The following is a 17442-nucleotide window of genomic DNA, read 5'->3' as shown; positions in this document are numbered from 1 at the left end:
GTGCTGGAGTACTGTGGTAGTTAAATAATCTGTTGCTAACTTGAGACTATCAAGAGTAAAGGTGGGGGTAGAGTTTAGCCTGTCAATCAGGTCCCAGCTTGATGACCTCATTTGGAGACACTAAGGAGATAAATAGCTTGCTGGAGGCAGGATACATACACACTCCCTTTAAGACATTCCTGATGGCAAGCCTGATGGGGCTACGCTGATGCAGCCAGAGCCCTGGAGCTGGAGAAGCCACATGGAGACCCACACCAGCGCTGAGGTGCTTTTACCAACACTGAATCCACAAGACTGTGATCTTCCTGTATTTGGTGTCATTACATGGCTGTGTGAGTCTAAAAAGGAATTTATGGACTAGTATTGACATATGGGGTAATATCGGACTTATGGACTTGATCTGGACTGGGCTGGGATATTTTCTTAATGTACTATTGCTCTTTGACATAAAGTTCTCTCTGACACACATTTAAATGTCCATGAATTTGTTTCTGTAGTCTACCCAGACTAATACAAATACTAATTGAAAGGCTGGAAATTCAAACTCACTCAGGAGGGTCTTGTGATATTCTTTTGAAAGGTCATAATCTTAAAAATCCTATGGAATGCAATTCTGTACCCATGGAGTTGCCATGAGTCAGAATCAATGCAAGACTTCCTAACCCATAAATATAATCCTGCTTGGAGATGAAGACTTTCTTTTGTTGTGCTACTGAAGGACCATAGAGTTGGTCCGATACCTAATCACTTCTGAGTGGCAATTTATAAGAACGGAATAGGATGGAGACACACACACAGTGGGGAAACATATATCATGTGAGGGGCCATCTCAAGCAAATGATACTGAAGTTTGCTGGCAGATACAGAAACTAGGTAGCAAAGAAGGAATGCATATGGTCAAGACCCTGAGTTTTACTTTTAGCCTCCAGGATGTGAGAAAATACATTCTAATTCTTAAAACCCTGGTGGTGTAATGGTTAAGTGTTGGGCTGCAATCCACATGGTTGGCAGTTCAATACCACCAACAGCCGAGCTTTCTACTCCTGTAAACAGTTACAGTCTCAGAAACCCACAGGGAGTCACTGAGACTCCATGGTAGTGAGACTGCGAGTGTAAGCCAGCTACCTGAAATGGCAAGCAAGGTGACAAACTAGGCAGACACACTACACAAACCCATTACAACAAAGACAAGAGTGATCTAACACAACAGATACAGATAATCCTGGAACACTGAATTTCAGAAAAAAGGACAGAGAAGTGGATTAAATACTCACCGGGAGAAGAATCTCAACAAAAGCAGTGAGAGAAGAGACAGACATGTGAATTGTCTGCTAGTCTGACAGAGGGTGGCCATCTTGAACCTTTGCAAGCAGCATTCCACCCACCGGGTGGCCTGGCATATCAGTGACTGACAATGAGATAGGTGGGATCCTCTCTTGCTCCCAACACCCTCCTGGTGATCAGAAAGCGTGATTGGCCCCCCCCTTTTACCCACCAAGAAGCTGGTGATACTCCTTGCCCCTCCACATAGTGCCCTGCGCCTGGCCACCCCAGGACTGGTGGGATCTCCTTCCAGAACTAGCCACTCTGCCCTCAGGTGCCTGTATGTCCAAACAAATTCCTTCTAGGACCCATTGCCCTGACCTCCGCCACCACCTGAGCTGACATGGGCTACTTCCAGATCAGTGCCCTGACCCCAGATCAACAAGAACTCCACCTAGGACTGGTGTCCCACCCGCTCCTCCCCCTAATAATTCATTTGTACCTTAGCTGGTATAGCATGCGCCACCCCCACACCAGTTTCCCCCTTTCTTATTTTCATTTTGTTTGCTTATTTGTCCTTTTCTTCTCCTTCCCTTGATTTTTATGCTTTCATTCTCTGCTTTCCTTTCTTCATTTTTCTGTTCCTCCTTGCTGTTATCGCTTCCTTTTCTTTTTTCTTTTCTCTTTAATTTTTCTCCTGCTTTGTAATTTGCTTATTATAATTTTGTCTTTCTCTTCTTATTATAACTTTTTCTTTCTCTTCTTTTTAGCTTCCCTCTTAATTTTATATTCCTTTTTTCTTTATAGTTATTAAATCATATTATGTAGCTGTTGTTTAATTTCCCCCTGCTTGTTTTACTTGTTTTATTTATTTTTAATTATTGCATTTGGGGCTATAATTTGTTTCTTTTTTTTTTCTCTTGTGCCACACGAAGGGAAACAGCAACCAGAGACAGCAACAACCAAGCTACAGCCACTGGGCAAGAGTGACTACCCGTTTCTGTACTACCTGACTGACCATTGATAGAGAACCAAATGTGCGAGCTAAGCGTGCCCTCAATGATGCTATCCAAAGAACAAGCAGAGAACTGTTCACATTCAAATTCTTGATCACACCCAGCAGAAGACGTGTGGTAAGTTTCGAAAGTGTCAACAGCATAAAATCATCAATTAAATATGAATATAACAACACCACCATGTCTCAGGGGCACATGACCATTGTATTTTACATGAAGAAACAAGATGGAGAGGCTCAAGCAACTGACTAATATGCAAAGCCTGAAAACTTATACAAGGAAGAAAAGGCATTAGAACTATCTAATAAGGAATTCAAGAATTTGTTATTTAGACTCTTTCAAGTAAATGGAAGAAATCTTGCCAACGCTACAGACAAAAATCAAGGAATATACTGAAAAAACTTTAGAAGACTTAAGGAAAGCACTACAAGAACAAGCTGACAGAATCAATGAAAATGTTAGAAACCATACTAAAACAGCAAAAGGAAACCCATAAGATAAATATGAATAATTTGAAAACAGAAAATGCATTAAAAGAGCAGAGGAGTAGATATGAATCAATAGAAGGCTATATTCATGAGTTTGAAGGCTAATCTCTCAATAGTAACCTGCTAGAATGACCTTTTTTTTAAGGACAAAAAAGCCAAAGGAAGCCTAAGAATTATGTGGGGACACCAACAAGAAGAATAATTCAGATGATCAGAATTTCAGAATGGGAAGAAACAACAAAATCACAGAGAAAATGGTCAAAGAATTGATGGGAGAAAAGTTAAATAACATCATGGAAAATTAGAACATGTGCATTCAAGAAGCCAAATGAATCATAAACAAGACAGACTCCAAAAGAAAATCACTATGGTGTATCATAATGAAGATTTCCAAAACTAAAGACAAGGAGAGCAGTTCAGGAAAAATGAAAAATTACCTACAAGGGGAAACCAATAAAACTAAGCTCTGGTTTCTCAACAGAAACTATGTATTCAAGAAGGCAACGTAATGGCATATATAAACTCTAAACAAATACATATATAATTCTTGGTTGATATACCAAGATTGATACACCTCGCAAAATTGCCCCTCAAAATTATGGTGAAATTAAGACATTTCCAAGATTCGTATCAATGGAGAGAAAGAGAAAGTATTCCACTTGGGAACTGGGAACCAGATAAGAATCATTATTCCTATTAAATATTGTCTGGAAGTCTTAGCCAGAGCTGCGAGGAAAGAAAGTGAAAGTAAAGACATTCAAATAGACATAGAAGAAGGGGTAAAATCTCTATGTGCTGGTGATGTTATCCTATACTTAGAAAATCCCAAAGATGCAGGAAAAAAATTGTTGGAACTAATTGAAAGATTCAGCAAAGTGGGAAGGTACAAGGGCAACATACAAAAATCATTTGAACTATTTTATAACAACAAAGAAAGTTCTGAAAAGGAAGCCAGAAAAACAATACCATTTACAATAGCTACCCAAACAATGGACTACTTAAGGAAACAAAATATTCACACACAAAAATACAAAATACTACTACAGGAAACCAAGAGAGACATCTATAAACAGAAGAATGCAACATGCTCATGGATATGAAGACTTAACATTGTGAAAATTATAATTCTGCCCAAAGTAATGTACGTATGTAATGCAATCCCACACCAGATTATGACATCATTCTTTAAAGAGATAGACAAACTAATAGCTAACTTTATAAAGAATGGAACTAGACCCTGGATAAGCAAAATCAAAAACTCAAACTCACTGCCGTTGAGTTGATTCCAATTCCTATCAATGCTATAGACAGAGTTGAACTGCCTCTGTGAGTTTCTAATACTGTTCATCTTTACAGGACTAGGAGCCTCATCTTTCTCCAGAGAAGCAGCTGATAGTTTCAAACTACTGACCTTGCACTCAGCAGCCCAATATGAAACATCTTATTTCAAGCAAAGCATTACTGAAAAAGTACAAAGCCAGAGACTCCACTCGCCAATCTCAAAACCTACTACACCCTGATGGTAGTGAAAACAGCCTGGAACTGGTACAAGGACAAATACAAAGAGTAATGGAACAGAATTCAGAGCTCAGAAATAAGTCTATCTACCTACAGACAGCACATATCTGAAAATAACACTAAAATATCTCTCCTTTTCCAGAAAGATAAACTCTTCCACAAATGGTTCTAGCAAAACACGATCACCACTTGCAGAAGAATGAAACAGAACTCATATTTTACACCATATACAAAAATGAACTCAAATAGTTGAAGGACCTAATTCTAAAATCTAGAACTATAAAGATTATCAATGAAAGAATAGAGACAAATGTAAGGGCCAAATTACATTGAAATAATGCTTGATCATACAACTGTTATCGCAATCCATACACACATCAATTGGGTAAAGCGCATTTGTACATCATTCTCAAAATAAAATGTTTAAAAAAGAAAAAAGAAAAGAAAAAACAAAACAAACAACAACAAAAAATGGTTGCAGCAGCAACCAGCAGGGCCTTGCTAGACATTCAAGGCAGAATCAGAAGAGGATGTAAAAAAAGGGATATCACTGCTGAAGTCAGATGAATCTTGTCTTCAAGAAATATGCTTATGTATGTTTTGTTAACTATGTAAAGGTATTTGCCTGTGTGGATAATAAACCATGGATAGCATGGAAAAAAAAGAAATAATACTTGATCAAACATAATGGAAAACACAAATAACAAAGACAAACTAGATGGCTAAGACTTCCTAAAAATTGGACCCCTATGTGCATCAAAATATTTCACCAGAAGAGTAGAAGAAGAATCCACAGGCCGGGGAAAACTCTGGGAATGACATATCAGACAAGAGATTAGTCTTTAAAAATTGTAGATAGCTAAAACACCTCGACAAGTAAAAAGCAAATCATCCAATTAAGTGAGCAGAGGGCATCAACAGACATGTCACCAAAAAAGACATTCAGGCAGCCAACAGGCGTGTGATGAAGACATGCCTGTGATCATTAGCCATTCAAGAGAAACAAATCAAAACAACAGTGAAATATCACTCTGTGCCCACATTATAGCAGAGTTCAGAAATTAGAAAATAATAAATGCTGACTGGAGCCCTTATACACTGCTGGTCTCACTCACTCACCGCCACAGAATGGATGCCAACTCATAGCGACCCTCTAGGGCACAGTAGTACTACCCCCTCTTAGTTTCCAAGACTTTAGCTCTTTAGAGGAGGCAAAGGCCCCTATCTTCCTCTTATAGAATTGGCTGGTGGTTTCAAACTGCTGACCTTGCAGCTAGCAGTTCAGCTCTACTGTACACTGGTTCAACCTCTGTGGAAAGTGGCATAGTCCTAAGGCTTGTTTTTCTACAAACTTAAAGACAGTGACACTCATATATGTATAAGAAAGGATTTTATAGAAAGAAGAGTAGGCCAAGCTAGTCCAACTGAAGTGTATGGGTCAGATGCTGGCTGGGGGCCATTCCCAACTCAGACAGCTACCAGAGTAATGAACCGTGACGTAGGGAGATCGCAAGCCAAAGAGGCAGAGTCAAGGGGATCCACGGCCTACAAACAACCTGGCAGGTTTCCAACAGTCCCCAGGGTCAGCAGGTTACAGAGTGGGCACAGTTCCAAGAATCCAGATGCAGGATTCAGGCCAGCAGGAAGAAGAGAGTCAATTCTCCACAGCATCTCTTATAGTCAATAGGCCACACCTCAAAGAAGACATTATCAGGCTATGTCTTGATTGAGAGGTTGGATTCCACCCCCATATCTTCTTACAGGTACAGCCACGCTGACACAAAATCTAACTGTCACACCCTTCCTCAAAATGTTAGGAACAGAAATATCCTGACTCCGTGATCCCTCTATTTGGTATATACACTGCAAACCAAACTCACTGCCATCAGGTTGGTGCTGACTCAAGAGCCAGGACATGAATAGATATTTGTACCCCCTTGTGCATTGCAACATTATTCACAATATCAAAAAGATATGAACAACGTAAAAGTCCGTCCGTGGATGAAGGGATAAACAATCTATGATATATGCACACATACAAGAATACTTTGCAAGTTTAAAGTTTGCTAAATACCTCACAACCTGCTTAAACCTTACAGGCATTGTGCTGGGCGAAGTTAGTCAATCACAAGACAACTATTATATGTGATCTCTAAAAGAAACATTTTTTGATGGTTTACAGGTAGGGTGAGAGGTCAGGAGCAAAGAGAACTCACAGACTAGAAGTTAGACAAGTGTTAACTTGGATGAAGGCCAAGTTAATATACCATAAAAATGAGGTTAGGGGGAAATTGTTGGAAGCAAGGGGAGATGCTGGAAGATCTTCAGAGTTAGAGGGAACAGAGGTAAATATAGTTATGTCCACAATCCTGCAATAGTGGTGATCTAGGAGTCGATGCTTGGATCGACATGTAGACTGAAGAGGTATGGTAGGGAGAATGGAAGTATATCTACTCATATAGGTTTGATAGAGGATTCTACCATGACCTACCACTGCCCCTATTAAGGGACTTATAAATACATTTAATTACTTAAAGAACCATATTTTTTTTGTACATCTTCAAAGAGTTCATTTAGAAAAAAGAAGAGCCAGGTAGATTCATGTTTCTTGGTCTTCAAGTTGGCCAATAATGTGACCTTCCTAATGAGATTATAATGACAGGCGCTTAGGTATGATCTCTCTAAGTAATTCCATTTTCTATTTACATTAAATCTTTACATATCTAGGCTTAAATCTTCACTTTAATTTTCTTTTTCTGGGATGGGATGGGCACGCTGTAAGAGAGAAATGAGGAAGATGGTCCAGAGTCATTTGAATTGAAAAGTTAAGCTTTCACTTCAAACATGCTTAATCGACTCTGCAAAAGAGATGCTCCGAAGGTAACCTGACCCACTCTCCTTAGAGAGCAGATTGGGAAATATGAGCCTGTTAATATTTGAGCCTGTTCTTCAGGATTCTTGGCCCTAGCCCAAGTGGATGACCCAGACTTTCTTTACAACCACCTGTGGTTCTCTCCTGGGAGAAGTTTTAGTAAACTCTATGTTCTCCCTCTCATTTATTACATGACAGTGATATGTTAGTTTCTTTTATGGAATTTATAGGGAGAAATCCAGTCCAAGAACTTGCTCTTCAAAGAGACTTTGGGAATTTGTAAGGAGGATTGCTCTTTGGGTTGGAGGAGAAGTTGGTCATTAAGCAATAGAGGCCTTCTGTTTGTCCACCTGACACTATTCCTTCCTTAGTTAAGAGTTTGCCAATATTGGAGGTGGGGGGGAACCCACCTCCTTCACTCACTTATTGTGGATCCAATGGGCCATGCGCCCCACGATTGACACAGTGATTGGTTCAGGGAAGAACTTGTGACCCCAGGAGAATGAAACTATTACATGAACCCTAAGGAACAGGAAACTCTCTTTCCATGGTTTTTGCTAACCTTGTAGAAAGGAAACTTTGTCCACCATGTAGAAAGAAAATGTGGCCATCGGGAAGAAACGCAGAGCCAAGAGAAAAAACGAAAAGATTCCTGAGAACCAGATTTGACATTGATTTTCAGTGATAAGAGTGAATAAATTCTCCTCTTCTTATGTGAATTGAATTTTCTGTCCTTTGCAACTGAGAATATCCTGATTAATTAAACCTGGTTCTACTATCAGGCTTCTTGTACAACAACAACAAACAGTTATAGGGAGGAAAGAGGGGAGCCTTAGGACCATCAAGAAGAGACAGGAGCAGAGTCCCTCTCTCAGACTGGGAGTTTCTTTGCTGAGAACCTCCTTGACCCATGAGACAAAGACATAAAGCTGTATCACTGGACACAGTTGCAACAGAGAAGTGGTGGCAGCAGAACTGAGATACTGTCAGGAGACCATTTAGTGGGCTTACCAGGCTGAAGAGTAAGAAAGCGGAGTATGTTCAATAAGGAGTCGTGCTGGCAGAATAGGTGCTTCTGGGAACGTGGTGGAGTTAGGTTTGCTAACCCACAGAGCTGGAGCTGAATTCCTTCAGGCCAGCTGAGGACCAGTGGGAGGCTGCCAGGGAGCATGGCTGAGAAGAATCTGTCCTGATCGAAGATCCTGAGCATTCCTGACCCTGAATTGTAACCTCTAGCTTGCCTAATAAACCCTTTAAGGATGAGATGGGGTAAAGAAATCCACACAGAATTAGGAGATAGAGTCTTTATCTCTGGATTGATTACATCTCTGAACCCAGATAACTCTAATTCTGGAAAGAAAGAAAGAAAGAAAGAAAGAAAGGAAAGAGAGAGAGAGAGAGAGAGAGAGAGAGAGAGAGAGAAAGAAAGAAAGAAAGAAAAAAAACTGAGACCAAGATCTAAAATGTTAGTAGTTCATTTAAACTAAATTTCTGAGCAGAAAGAGTACTGAATTCTTCCCAAAGTCTGTATTGATGCCTGCTTGACAAGACACCATGCCAGGAATTGAGACATACCTGAACAAGGGACAGTGTGTGCCACACGACACTTAAATTCCAAAATCAAAAAAAGTCAAACTCACAGCCACTGAGTTGGTTCCAACTCACAGTGACTCTACAGGACAGAGTAGAACTGTTCCTTTGTTTCCAACAGTGTAAATCTCTACAGGAGCAGGTAGCCTCATTGTTCCCATCCAGAATGGCTGGTGGGTTTGAACCAACAACTTTGAAGTTAGCAGTCAGTATTTAACCCACAATGCCAGTAGGACTCCTAGTTATATTTGAGAGGTGAGAATGGGGATGGGGAGGTGCAGGGAAAAAATAACTAAAAGCTTATACTACACTATGTGCAGTAGCCCTGGTAGCGTAGTCGCTAACTACATTGGGATGCTAACTGAGGAGTTAACAGTTCAAAAGCAGCAGCTGATCCACAGATGAAGATGAGGCTGTCTGCTCCCATCAAGATGCACAGCCTCGGAAACACACAGAGGCAGCTCTGCTCTGCCCTAGAGGGTCAATAGAAGTCAGAATGGACTCAGCAGAAGTGAGTATGCTATGTGGTGGAGTCTCTAGGGGGAGAAAACAGTTAATGCACTCAGCTACTGGCCAAAACATTTGAAATTCAAGTCCACCTGGAGGCCCTTAGAGAAGAAAAGAAAAATCTACCCCAAAAGTATGCCTGAAGGCCCTCTGCATCTGCTTTGACACACGTGAAGTCCTCAGGAGAACCAGATGGGATGCCATAACGTCACATAAGATACAGGGGACAAGAGGGTGACAAGAAAGACCTCTAGGGAAGAGGAATCGGAAGTTCAAAAACATGCAACAAATCAATATGAAGGGGAGTGGTTGTAGTGGAGACCCAAAATCCACCAGCAAGACAATTGGACAGTCCCTCTCAGAAGGGCCACACAGAACAGAGGATAAATCCAGGGTGCGGTATAGCACTGATGAACCATATAACTATCCTCCGGTTCTTTAAGATTTCCTCCCCTTACTATTGAGGACTTTATGTGATATACCTCATTAATCATGTTAGATTTGCATGTGTTCACTTGTATATTTAATATCTCTCAGCACATGGTAGTCAAGCTAGACAACCCCTTAGAGACAGTAATAGGAGTTCCCTTCCTGAAGGAAATAGGAAGTGGGGGTAGGGGAGGGAAGGGGAGACTGGAGTTGGGTGGCATTGATGATTGTATAACCCCACCTGCTGGGATTGAACAACAAAACTGTATGGGAAGGGAAGAGATATGTTGGAATGAGTAAGATATGTCAATAAAAATGTTTTATTTTTAAAAATAATTTTTTTAACAAGAAAGGCCTCTCTATGAGTGGTGTTTGACTGGAGAATGTGAGAGTACGAGCTGTTCGAGGGAAAGGCATTTCTGGCAGAGACCAGGACAGATGCAAAGCTCAGGGGTGTGAGTGTGTGGAGCAGAGCCAAGGGCCAGCAAGGAGGCCCCTGTATCTGTGGCCCCGGAGGAAGGAGACACAGAAGATAAAGTCAGGTTAGGTCAGAAGTCAGCCCCCACGGGGCCTGAGAAGCAGTGTAAGGATTTTGACTTTCATCTTGACTGTGGTTAGGGTTCTGAGTGGAGGGGCGGGGAGAAGAGGAGAGGATGATCTGACTTCATGAAAAGCAGCCCTCTAGCTGCTGTATAGGAGGCCCTGATGGCTCAGTGTTCAAGGGCTTGGCTGCTACCTAAAGAGTTAGCAGTTCAAACCTACTCAGCCACTCCATAGAAGGCAGCCGTGGTGACTTGTTGTCATAAAGACTACAGCCCCAATTGCACAGTGACAAGAGTCTATTGGTGGTTGCCAGGAGATGGGAAATAAGGTGTTGCTTGAGGAGGTCAGTTTCTGGTGGGTGTGGTTCAGAGACTTAGGGAAATGGTGGGGATGATAGTTGCACAGCATGATCAGTGAACCTAATATCACTGAATTATGCACATGGAAATGGCTAAAAGAGCTAGCGATTTGTTATCTGTAGGTTACGGACCCAAATACCAAACTCACTGCCACTGAGTCAATTATAGCTCACAGAATCTATAGAACAAAGTACAACTGCTCCTTGGGATTTCCGAGGCTGTACATCTTTTTTTTTCTTTTTTTTTTTAATAAATCATTTTATTGGGGCCTCTTACAGCTCTTATAACAATCCACATGAGAGCAGACAGCCTCACCTTTCTCCCCAGGAACAGCTGGTGGGCTTGACCCGCCAATCTTGCAGTAAGCCAACCGTATTCTAAAAACAAGTGAATTGTTGAACGGGTGCTTATTTCTCTGTGTGTATTTTTATCATGATAAGAAAGCATTAAGAAAGAAAAAACAAAAAGGAAAACCAACCATCAGAAGCAGTTGTCCTCCACCACACAGGATTGCGAGGTCAAAATCCTCACAATGGCCCCAACACCTCCATCAGCTGCCGTGTAGTGGGGCTTGAGAAGAGAGAGGAAGAGCCGAAGTTGGAGGATCTGTTAGCAGGCCATGGCTGTGGCTTCCCCAGGCAATTCTACACACATTTGTGTGTGTGTGTGTGTGTGTGTGTGTGTGTGTGTGTGTGTGTGTGTGTGTACAGGAACCATATGAAATCTTCTAATTCCAAGCAGTCTATTAGAACACCAGTGTTCTTTAAATGAAGCCCTGTGCATGGAAAAACAATATCCAAATATACCCGGAGAGAGTTTTCAGTGCTGCGGTGCATAGATGATTACAGCTTTAATCCTCATCGGTCTCAGTCAAGGTTCATTTTTCACCCCTTCCCCCTTGCACCCCCAGGAAGCTTTTGGTGAAGTCTGGAGACATCATTGTTTCTCACCCTTGGAGGGGGCTAGAGAAGAGTGTTCCTGGCTCTAGTGGGTAGAAGTCAGGGATCTTCTACACATCCCATAATTCACAGGGCTGCCCTACAACAAAGAATCATGCAGCACCAAGTGTCAATAGTGTTTACCGTGAGACACTGATCTAGATTAATGTAGATATGTATTGTTCTTCAGTTTTGTGCTAACCAGTTAAATTGCAACAGATATGAAATCAGGGAAGCACGCGTTAAGTTTGATTATCTCTCTCACGGGCTAACCACTTTCAAGGACAGAAATTACACTGTTTTGCATGGAAAGAAAACTTGATTGAAAAAGAAAGAAAGCATATGAATAGTGTGGCCTATGCGCTCAGATCAAAGCGGCGGATCATTGGGGGCGGGGAGGGATGTCCTAAGAATATTTTTGAATTTGCAACAGGAAGAAGACTTCCTTTTGTTGTTGTTTTCTTTTCTTTTTTTAATATGAAAATTTCATTCCAGGCAAACAAAAGTACCTGGCACAAATTGTCCTTCAGGGAGGAAAATGCCTCTGAAAAGGCCAGTGAGTTGTATAATTAAGTGATAATGAAGGCAGGGCTGTACTTGGTATTCCATTCCAGCACAGTGGAGTTGAAGCTGGGCTTGAAAAGCTAAAGCCCTCCGTGCTCTGGCCCCTCATTAGTGAAGTGCAAATCAAGGCCTCTAACTGCTATGGAAGCAGTGCTTCTCCCCCACCCCCTACCCCCGAAAAAAGAATGAACTACAAATATTATGTTTCGAACTGCCTGCTTTGTAATGATATGCTGAATTGCATATGCACACCGCTTTTGTTTGTTTTGATTTGTTTTGTTTTATTTTTAAAAGTCTCATTGAAACCAGAAGGCAAGCTATCGTATGTAAGTGATGGGCTATGTGCAATGGAATGGCAATGCAGACAATAAAAGAGAAAGAAGGACTCACCATTAATATCCATTTTAGGTGTAATTGTTTTCTGGGTGTTTAGCTGACCGGTGCTTTTAAAAAAACAACAACAAAAGTATTTGGCGCTTGCGTGTCATGTATGAGAAAGATGCCCGAGGGGGTGTAAGCATGTTGAATTCAGCTTTTTGCTCCATCACAGATATACCAGGGAACTACAAACATTTCATTATCTTGTAATTACGGTTGTCCACAAATTATTTGAAGCCTCTTTTATAATTATAATTTTCAATATTGTATAATATGCAATATTATACAGTCTGACTAATAAAGTTTGTGCAAATTTACACAAATTATGACATGAGAAATGTAATAATTAAGTGCCTGAAAACACAAGAAACTCATAACTTGATGAGCTAATTAACATTTGCTCACCAGAATTAAAGAACATAAAATAAAAGATTTGTGGATATTCAACTATTGAAAGATGTCACTACCATTTGCTATGTCTAGCTTGATGCTTAAAAGGAAACACACAATGAGACTGAATTGTTTGTTTCTACAGTTGGTATTTTCTTAAAGAGAGACTAAATAAGAATGCTACAAACAAAGAATGTAGAGGTAAGCCTGATGGAAACAAAATGAATAAAACAATATGCAATCGAGTTCAAATAGCTTTGTAAACAGGCATGCTTAGGTGTTGGTTGGCCGCAGAGGGTGTTGGGTACATCTACTACAAAGGTTTTAAAAAACAAAGATGTCCCCTTGGCGACTAGGGAGCACACCACTTGAGTCATGGTCTTTTCAATGGTCTCCGATGAATGCAACATCAGGACAGAGAAAAAGGAAGACAGGAGAAGAATTGATGTAACGGATGTGCCGAAGGATATTTCTGGACTTCCAGAAAAATAAATCCATCTGAGGGAATAAAACCAGAATGCTCTTGGGAAGTAAAGATGACAAAACTGAAGCTCATTTGCTCTGAACATAGATCATCCGTAAAGATCAATTCCTAGCCAAGGATTCAGTACTTGGCAAAATAGCGGATCAGTGAAAATGAAGGCAACCACCAATGAGATGGACTGATAGACTAACCACAAAAATGGACTCAAACATGGCAGTCATCATGAAATGACAGCACCAGGGAACCATTTATTCTTTCATGCATAAGGTTGCCAAGAGTCAACAGCCACCAGCAACGCTTACATTTCTGAAGACAGACAGCTGTACAGTAAGAGGCTCCATAAATGCATAAGCAGTAAAGATCAAACAAAACATAGCTATCGGTTTAACACCAACTGATGGTTTCCAACTGTCAATCATGTGGATCACAGCCCCCTAGGTAACCACTATACCACCAGGCCTCCTTAGAAGAGAGTACAAATTCTTACATAGCTTTGCCACAGTTACGTGTCAGGGGATAACAAACTTTTGGATGACAACCATCCAGTCTCAGGTTATTACGGGGATTACCCAGGGAAGGTAAAGCACTCGGCTGCTAACCCAAAGGTTGGCAGTTGAACCTACCAGCCACTCCATGAGATAACAAGTGACAATCTTGTGCTGTAAAGATTTGCAGCCTTAGGAACCTTAGGGGACAGTTCTACTCTGTCCCATAGAGTCACGATGAGTCAGAATAGACTTGCTAGCAGTAATTTGGTTTGGGTACTGATCTGCTTGGTCAACAGTTTGAAACCACCAGCAACTCCTCTGGAGAAAGACTGAGATTTCTACTCCCAGAAACAGTGACAGTCTTGGAAACCCACCAGGGGTCGCTATGAGTCAACACTGACTCCGTGGCAGTGAGTGAGATCCAGATAGAACCAGGCAAGGGAGAAAAGGGTGGCAATGGAAGGAATTTCTAGCACAAAAGAGAGGTAGAGGGACCCTTCCCCTATGCCTCCCCAGTGCACAGAAGGTGAGGGTCCGAGATCAGACACATTTCCTGACCAGTGGAAGAGACTGGGATGTTGAAAGGATGTGAGTGGGGAAGACAGGATGCTCACACTGTCCTACAATGGTTGAATTGACCCTTGAGCCAGGCAACAAGGACACAGCATGAACTCTGGGATGAGTACATATACCTCAATGGGGATGGAAGAACATCAATGAATAGCAGAAACCCAACAGACAGACAGCCAATGGTGGAAGGGCCACCATTAGTGGTATAAAAACCTGGCTCTTCTTGCTCTAGGACCCTAAGATTCATTGGGGGCTCTTTGATATTTTACACTGAAGTGACTTCTTAATCAAAATTCATTCTGTTCCAACCTTCTCTCTCACTCTGGTCTGAATACTGTGCCTCACCTGAATTCTCTCTAGTTGAGAGAGGGGAGGCTGGAACCCCAGAGTCTCCTCAGAGCAACAATACCAAGGGAGAGCTGGACAAAGCTGTCCAAACCACGAAGTCCACTTAAACCATTGCCTCGCATGGTGCTGACCAGATAACAGATGGAAGAAGTTGGAGCAAGCTCAGTTAGCAACACAGGGAGAAACCCCAAGGGAGGGGAGAGATAGGATACAACAAAAGAACAGAGTTTAAATCTTTTGTAAATGTATCCATATTCAAGTCTCTCTACTTGAGAACTTTCTGAGTACAATAAGCAAGCTATTGCTCAGCTGCGTTGAGTCGTCAGTATATGGAAACCAAACTGCCACTGATCCATTCTAACTCATACCAGCTCTATGGACAGAGTAGAACTGCCCCGGTGGGTTTCTAAGACTAATTTTTCATGGGAGTAGCGAACAGCATTTTTTTCTCCCAGGGAGTACCTTGTGGGTTCAAACTGCTAACCTTCTGGTTAGCACCCCAACTCATAACCGACTGTAACACCTGAGCAATGAAGTGATTCTGGAGTTCCACGACTGCATTGGGTCATCCAGTCTGAGTATTAACATCCCCGCCTGGGAAAGGCCATGGAATGGGAGGCCTGCAGCCTGCAGCCAGCCCTTCCAGTCACCTAAAAAGTTTTGATAGAAGCACACGCACCAAGAGCTGGGTGGGAAGGGCCCTCTGGGGACCCTTGACGGGTGACATCAAGCACGAAATGGAGTCGGCTTGTCCAAAGCACAAAAGTAACACGAGTCACCCAGTTGATGGGCCATTCACTAGAGGAGATAAAACATCTCTGCTGGTGAGGCAGATGCCGCACGATTGCTGTTGAAAGATGGCCTCTAGCTCAAGGCTCCAGACAGACGGCCCTGGGCCCGGCCTGGAGCTGGCGCCCTTTGAGCGGAGCCCAGAGCGGGCTCCCGCCCCGCCGTGCCACAGGCGCGGCCGCCTCGCCCACCTCGGTCAGGCAGCCCCCAACCCCTGCGGAGGCCGAGCATGAGTCTACGAGTCTACTTGGACCTACACGCCTTTTACTACTCCTGGTACTGGAGCCCGCGGCGCGAGGCCACTACATTCACAGGGACCAGGTCATGGTGCTGCACTGGGACCCCAAGATCTCAGCCAGCTACCCGCGGGGCCGCCACATCCCCCGCCGACGATTTGGGCTCCAGCTTCTACCCGGAGCTGGGGCCCTACAGCTCCCGGGACCCCAAAGTACTGCGGGAGCACATGACCCAGCTCAAGGAAGCTGCCATCGGCGTCCTGGTCTTGTCTTGGTACCCACCTGGCCTGGCCGATGATAATGGGGAACCCTCAGGTGACCTGGTGCCTGCCATTCTGGACACCGCCCATGAATACAACATCCAGGTTGCCTTCCATATCCAGCCCTACAAGGGCCGGGATGACATCACGCTACATGACAACATCAAGTACATTATTGACGCAACTGGAAAGCCATCAAGAGCTTTTGTGATTCCAACAACCTTATGTTCATTCCCAGCGTGGGGCCCGGCTACATCAATACCAGCATCCCTGGAGCAACCACAATAGCTGGAACAGGGTCAATGGCAAGTACTACGAGATGGCCCTGCAGGCGGCCCTGACGGTCAGGCCCGAGATCGTGTCCATCACCTCTTTCAATGAGTGGCACAAAGGCACGCAGATCGGGAAGGCTGTTCCCAAGAAGACACCAACTCGCCTCTATTTGGACTACCGCACCAGCCCAGCCTGTACCTGGAGCTGACCCGCCGCTGGGCGGAGCGCTTCATCGAGGAGAAGAAGCAATGGTTGATGCGAAGGGCCTGAATCCAGGGGCCCCAGCCTCGCTGGAGGCCCCAGGGTCGGCTCAGTGGAGAAGAGACAGGCACTCGCTCGCCTGTCCCTCAGGCAAGTCGCCTGCAGTTCTGCAATGACAGGAGACACAGCAGTGGTCTGGAAGGGCAATGGCAGAGGCTACGAGGTAACTGAACTTAGGAGCTCAGGACCCAGCTGAGTCAGGGAGGGCCCTTCAACAGAATCCTTCTAGCGCTGAACTCTGCAGAGGCAGGTGCTGTAAAGTGGAACCATGCCACCGCAGTGGGCCCTCCTGGAAGGCTGTCAGGGCTCTGGGCTAGCAGGCATCCTGTTCTCCTCTGCCATCCTGATCCCTTCCGACCTCCTTCCTAAGTTAGGGAACCATATTAAAGGGGCTTCAACGAGTTAAAAAAAGAAGAAGAAGAAGAAGAAGAGGAGGAAGAGGAAGAAGAAGAAGACTGGCTCTAGCCAGACCCATGCAGAGGGAAGCATAAAATTAGAAAGAATTGTAGAAGGCATTCTTTTTTAAGATTGGAAGGAGAATTCATTGCAAATAGCTGGTCTACATAGTTTCTTCATAAGGAGGATTAGTTGAAACTAATACCATATTGGTGGGCTATACCATCATCACCCGTTGCTGTTGAGCCAATTCTGACTCGTGGCAACTTCCTATATGTCAAGGCAGCCCTGGGTTCCATAGAGCTGTCCATGGCTCGTTTTTCAGAAAAAGATCTCTAGGCCTTTCTTTTGAGGTGCCTTTGGGTGGACTGAACTCCCAACCTTTGGGGTAGCATCCAAGCGAACCATTTGCACCACCCAAACTCTGCCTAAGATAAGCTAAGATACATTATTAAAAATAAGAAAACTAAAAACAATGAACA

At 43.1% G+C, this 17442-nt stretch overlaps 1 pseudogene; it reads left to right on the top strand.

Annotated features, from left to right (window-relative positions):
* Positions 1-15482: 15482 nt before the first annotated feature.
* Positions 15483-16573, top strand: LOC101650208 (annotated as a pseudogene).
* The last annotated feature ends 869 nt before the right edge of the window (positions 16574-17442 follow it).

This window comes from Echinops telfairi, unplaced genomic scaffold (genome assembly GCF_000313985.2).
Source record: "Echinops telfairi isolate 266 unplaced genomic scaffold, ASM31398v2 ScPeMD7_2;HRSCAF=8, whole genome shotgun sequence".
NCBI classification, from domain to species: domain Eukaryota; kingdom Metazoa; phylum Chordata; class Mammalia; order Afrosoricida; family Tenrecidae; genus Echinops; species Echinops telfairi.
This window is presented reverse-complemented; position numbering and strand designations above follow the sequence as displayed.